The sequence below is a fragment of the Crinia signifera genome, chromosome 6 (assembly GCF_055691185.1).
Source record: "Crinia signifera chromosome 6, ASM5569118v1, whole genome shotgun sequence".
NCBI lineage: Eukaryota > Metazoa > Chordata > Amphibia > Anura > Myobatrachidae > Crinia > Crinia signifera.
In genome coordinates this window covers 260,864,702-260,870,701 of record NC_139222.1, presented here as the reverse complement: position 1 = coordinate 260,870,701, position 6,000 = coordinate 260,864,702, and the positions used below count along the sequence as shown (strand labels likewise).

The 6,000-nt window shown below is 47.5% G+C and overlaps 1 protein-coding gene across 9 annotated transcripts in view; it reads left to right on the top strand.

The window, feature by feature from the left end:
* The first annotated feature begins 2,871 nt into the window (after nt 1–2,871).
* JAKMIP3 (Janus kinase and microtubule interacting protein 3) overlaps nt 2,872–6,000 on the top strand; it is a 144,179-nt gene continuing 141,050 nt past the window's right edge. For 8 of the 9 annotated variants that reach the window (XR_014444631.1, XM_083149463.1, XM_083149462.1 and 5 more), the window contains exon 1: nt 3,023–3,307. The gene's annotated coding sequence lies outside the window, so the exon portion shown is untranslated. Of the gene's footprint in view, nt 2,999–3,022; nt 3,308–6,000 lie in introns of those variants that run through there. The other variant, XM_083149457.1, reaches the window with a different exon arrangement.

Genomic DNA, 6,000 nt, shown 5'->3' with positions numbered 1-6,000 from the left:
ATGAGAAATCACAGAATGTACAGTTTCTGAGGAAAGTTACAAAGTACGTGATAGTAAGCGAGTACTGGAAACAGGCCAGAACATAACTTCTTGAGATAAGCAGGAACAGAAACTATAAGACAGAGAAACAAGATGGCTGATTAACCCTTCACATTCCGCAGATACATTCGGCCTGGTCTATCTGTCCTGCCTGACCATGGCCCACTGGACGCATAAGTACTCGTCTCATTTTAGCGGGAGACTTGAGGTGGTCCACTTTCCCCCCGGGGGCACAATTCGGTTCAATTTCAATTTGATATGGCGTACTTGCTAGTTTATTCCGGGGGTTTTCTGGGCAGTGTGCCTCAAGGTCCAGTCGGCCATGGTCTCTCTCCTCTCTCTTTATCTCTCCCTCTCTCCTTCTTCTATCTCCTCCCCTGGTGTGCCTGTGGCGCGTGGTGATTGCCTTCGCATTCTTGTTAACCTGTCTACTGACATATTGCAGGTTTTCGAGATGCCAAGTCGATTTGGGTGATGGGCCACTCATTCGTGCATTGGGCTTCAAGGTCTCGGGGGCTCTTGGCTGCATGTGTGTGTCCACGGGCCCAGTGGGTCCGATGGATTGGTGTGAGAGGAATGCGTTGGAGTGATTTGCAAAGTCTGCTGTTGCAATCATTGCGGGACTTTGGAGTCCCTGAGATGCTGATACTGCACCTGGGTGGCAACGACCTTGGTCACTGTATGGCCTTAGAGTTGAGGTTGTTGATTATTAGAGATCTGCACATCATTGTGCACATCATTGCACAGGTGCTGCCCAGTTGCCAGTTGGTCTGGTCCTCCATGGTCACCAGGAGGGTTTGGAGGAATGCCAGGTCTGGTCCCTGCTTGGATGGCGCCCACAAGAAGGTGAACGCTGCAGTCCAGCGTTATTTGTTAGCAAATGGCGGGGGCGTCATCCGCCATGATGGCATAGCATTCAAGCGGGACAGCCTGTATAGACCGGACGGGGTCTATTTGAGTCAGGAAGGAATGGCCATCTTCCTTGACGATTTATTCAGTTGGCTTAGTTCTAGTGATGTGCGTTTATAGTGGTGGTGGTGCTGCGGCTTAGGGCCTAGCTGTTGGCGATAAAGAACGGTCTTGTATATTTGAAATCATGTGAGGATAGTGGGGTGCGCTCTCCCGGCATTCAATATGTCGTCAGCACATGCCCCTGGACAGGGGATGGGCTGCACCATCCGGACGGGTGGGTGTGAATGGGAGAGTTTGAACACCAGCGATGTTTGAATGGTGTGTGTGATCTTTACCCCCTCCTTTCTATGACCGTTCTTTAGGGCCGCCTACCACTTAGGCAAAACTTTGACCTACTGCCAATCCCCCCCCCCCAGCTCCCACACTGCTACCAATTTCCAGCCAATAAAGTAAAAGTGTGGAGATGAAGTTCCACATTCACCACATATACTAAGTACAACAAGGATGGATTTTTAAATGTGAATTTTGGACACTAAAAGGAATGGGACCCCAGGAAAATGCAAAAATGCCCACAGTCGCGAGGTCACACCCCATTTCTGCTGTGAGGGCATGGCCAGCTCTCCTTGTCCCTCTCTCACAGTGAATAGACTCTGTGCGCATGTTTTGCAGAGCAGGGAGTTTAGTGAGGACTCCCAACTGTCCCTACATGCGGGACACTGCCGGCTGAGGGTGGGACGTATAACAGTCACAAAAATCATGGGGTATGGATCATTGGGTAGACAGCAATTAGGTCGACACAACTAGGTCGACATTCATTAAGGTCGATAAGCATTAGGTCGACATGCAGGAAGGTCGACACAAGCATTAGGTCGACATTAGGAAGGTTGACAGTCAAACACGTCCACATAGGGTTTTTCATTTAGTTTTGTCCCGAATTTCTACACAGCCGACATGGACACTTAAACATCGCACTGCATCGCTACGCATGGCTCACTGTGCTCACCATTCTTTGGGCACACAGTTTTATTCTCCCACCTTGCCCTAGTGGATGGTAGGCCATGAAATACCGCATGTCGTGTGGACAGGGACATCAGAACGCACCACTGCGTCCCCTTGCATGGCTCGCTACGCTCGGCACACTATTTTATTCTCCCACCACGTCCTAGTGGATGGTAGGTCATGAAATACCGCCTGTCGGCACATATCGGCTCAAAAAAAAAAACCCATGTTGACCATTTGACTGTTGACCTTCCCCATGTCGACCTAATGCTTGTGTCGACCTAATGACCCTGTCCACCAAACCCGTGTTGACCTTCGGGCATGTCGACCTTGAGTCATGTCAACCTTAATGCATGTCGACCTAGTGGTGTCGACCTAATGCTTGTAGACCTAGTGACCGTATCCCAAATCATGACTGTCCTATGAAAATCGGGACAGTTGGGAGTTATGAGGATGACTTCCTCATTGACATCCTTCATTTTGTGATAAGATGACTTGGTGGCACCCCCCAGATCCCCGCACCCTAGGCAGCTGCCTAAAGCTGTATACTGGTAGTGCTGGCTCTTCCTACTTGGTAAAAGAACAGATATGGAAAAGCCGGCATTTCTTTATGACCCGTAATACTCTTCCAAAGGAGTATGCAACATGCTGTCGGGCCGTCCCCATTTCTCCTGGCAATAAAGAGTGGAAGCATAGAAATCAGCCCAGTGGCATTTGCATTGCCCCTTGGTTAGGAATTACCATCGGCCTGTCATGATCAGTTTCCTGGGCATCTCTCCTAATGGCACTCTGCCTTCTGGCTGCACAGAGGACGTGTTGCAGTTTTATACATGCTTTCCTGATGACGTCCTTGCACTGAGATGCTGGCTGCAGTGACTCTGCAATGTCTGATAGGAGGTTGGTGGAAGCGAGCAGTGAGCTCATTCACCCAGGAGGGTGCAGAACTCAGTGCATCACTGGGAAACAGCATCTTCCCTGTCACAATCCATCCCCAGCTTCCACTCAGCTAGGCTGTCCTGATGCTTCACTCTGTGGGAGTGTATCGATGGTGAGAAGCTTTTTTGCAATTTGCTTCCCCCCCCCCTTCCTTTCCTCTTAGCCTGCAGCCTGACACTGCTCTGATTCCTGCTTCAGCATCCCCTGTCTCTACATCATAAGGCTTTGCACATACACCACACAAGGAATGGATTGGTTCACACTGTGGATGTTTTCCAGGGTGGATGATAAAACAGTTTTAGCTGTAACAGGAAGGACCTGGTGATTGTATAATGAGTTGTGCAGAATTCCAAAATTGGCGTCATTCCCAGCAGGTAAAGCAGACAGAGCAGTGAGCGTCTTGATGGATCGTTTCTGTAAGGTTAGTCCTTGCTTTATAATCCTCTGTGCATGCATGTTAATCGCTATCATAGCAGCGAGACCAATGCTGAATGTACAGGTTGCAACATGTACTGTGGGGCCTGTAATGTGTCTTAGATTGGCCGTCTGCAGCTGTGCTGTGCCACCCACCACCCTAATGCTGCAGCGTTCACTCCAAATAAATACATTTATTTAGTATATATTGCAAATACTAAATTACATTTGCAGTGCAATAGTATTTATGAGGCATTGTATTATCATTATTATTATTATTATTATTATTATTATTATTATTATTATTATTATACTACCTTTTGGTGCTTTTTGATGCATATTATTCGTGCTTGCACACCGATGTTTTATAATGTCATTTAGTATGTGTTTGATGCTAGGCCATCTTTGCAACTAATGTCTGTCTGCAAGCGAATCTTCAGTAGGAGCACAGCTGAGATTTACCACTGTGCTGGCAGGCTGCTTCCCTGCTAGTGTAATGCCCTGTTGATGCTTGTATAATGTACACATTGTATAGGAATGCAATCACGGCGTGCATCCTTGATTTGCTGTGAAGGCAGATCTGCTGGCTGGCAGTGGCAGTATCCTGTTTCATCTCTCCTCTGAACTAGCCATAAGAGACAGCTATGTTATAACGCTTGTATAGTCATTTTGTACGTTCTCCATGCAATGGATGATCTGTCCAAGTTGTTTGCCACAAGCAGAACTAAATGCACTGTATCTGCTGACTTTTGGCTTGTATACGTTAAGTGTGACGTGTATATAAAAGGTTTTCCTGAGGATTTGGCGAGCTTGTGTGTTGCTCAGAAAAACTGACCAATTAGCGAATGGCTCTGCAGAGTTTCGCGGCAATCGAGTCTGAATCAGGCCAAGATTTCAGGATTTCCATTATTGTGATTCAGTTTGGAGTTTTTATACCTATTCTAACAAAGTGAATTACTTTTGTTTCCGTCTCAGATCACTAAAAGGGGAAGTTGTATCAAATCCTGGAGGGAGATCAAGTGCATAGAGATAAAGTACCAACCAGTAGCTTCTGGGCGGGATGTTCTCCTCTGTTATCAGGGTTTTTACCTCATTTCCATATGCAATAAAACCCGTATTCCGGGGGCGGCGGTATCGCCAGATTTCGCTTATGAGTTTCTTTTCGCAACCCCCGATGCCCCACACCGATCCCAGTCCACCCGCACTGCCCGAGCCACTCCCCCTCACCTGATGACCAGTGACCTCATCCTCCCTAGCACCGTACTTCCCCTTCCGGGTGCAGGGAGAAGGAGGAGGAGCCGACGGAGTCCGTGCACAATGGTCAGTTCTTAACACAAGAGCTGTCTTCTGTGATAATAATCGTATATCTTTGTGCATATGCGATTATTATCGATGCAGTAGGTGGCAGATGTTAGTGCACCCCCCTAACTGTTATTTTTCAAACCTCAGCCTGTAAAATGGCAGTTACAAGCTGATCGGCTGGTACTATCTCTCACAATGCTTTGATGCATCTCTCCCCCAATAAATGTAATGCAGGGTTGCCGACTTTTGTTATCTCCTCTCCGAGAGAAGCCCGGAGAGGAGACTTTCAGCAAGAGTTCAGGGGCAGAGCTTGAGTGTGACATCATTAAGCGCCGCGCCCATGCTGGTAAATTACCCTGTTTGCCTATCTCAGTGGAGGGGGCGGGGCTAAATGACACGATTATGACACTTTAATCCCGCCCCCTACGGAGATCGGCAAATCAGGTTAGCTAAACGGTTCGGTCAGGGGGGAGGAAGCCACAAACGGGGAGGGGCACGAGCTGGGGTCCCCCAGAATCCGGGAGGGTTGCCCACCTTTCCTGGGGGCCGGGAGGGAGACCCGATTTTCGGGACCCTCCCGGCCATTCCGGGAGGGTAGGCAACCCTGATGTAATGCACTTACCATTTATTATTAGTAATCAATACTAGCTATGGCTTAGCACTGTAGCAGGTCACTTTTGTGCACTGGTCCAGCCATACTGCCCAAAGCACGTGTGATGTCACTTGGGAACAGAAATGGGTTCAGAAAGTTGGGGACAGGGTGTGTTCTGAGTACAATCTGAGCAGCTCTCCAGACCACTACACAAGCTGGGCCCTGATTACAGTTTAGTTAGTCAAAAATGTAAATTTATTTTTGTCAATTACAGCTGCAGTATATGGAAAAGCGCTAAGGGCCAGATGTATCAAGCTTCAAAAAGTGATAAACAACCAGCCAATCAGCTCCTACCTGTCATTTTTCAAACCCAGCCTGTAGCATGACAGTTAGGAGCTGATTCACTGCCTGTTTATCACTCTCCGTTTTATCACTTTTGAAGCTTAGTACATCTGGCCCTAAGTAACCTGTTTATCATAAGGTAACTAATGCATTAATCCCTTTAGAATATATGGTGACATATGGGTCTATTTACTAAACCTTGGATGGAGATAAATTACCAACCAGTTGGCTCCTAACTGCCATGCCACATGTGGTATTTGAAAAATTGCAGCTGCGAGGCGATTGGCTGGTACTTTATCCCTGTCCACTTTATTTCCATCCATAGCTTAGTATATAGATCCCATAGAAACTGAGAATGTGATGGCTTTATCTAGTCTCGTCTAGACTGCCTCCTTTTTACCTTTTGGTGACCTCACCCCTTATTTCTTTGTAAGGATTTCTATGTTAAGTTGCTCTACTGTCTT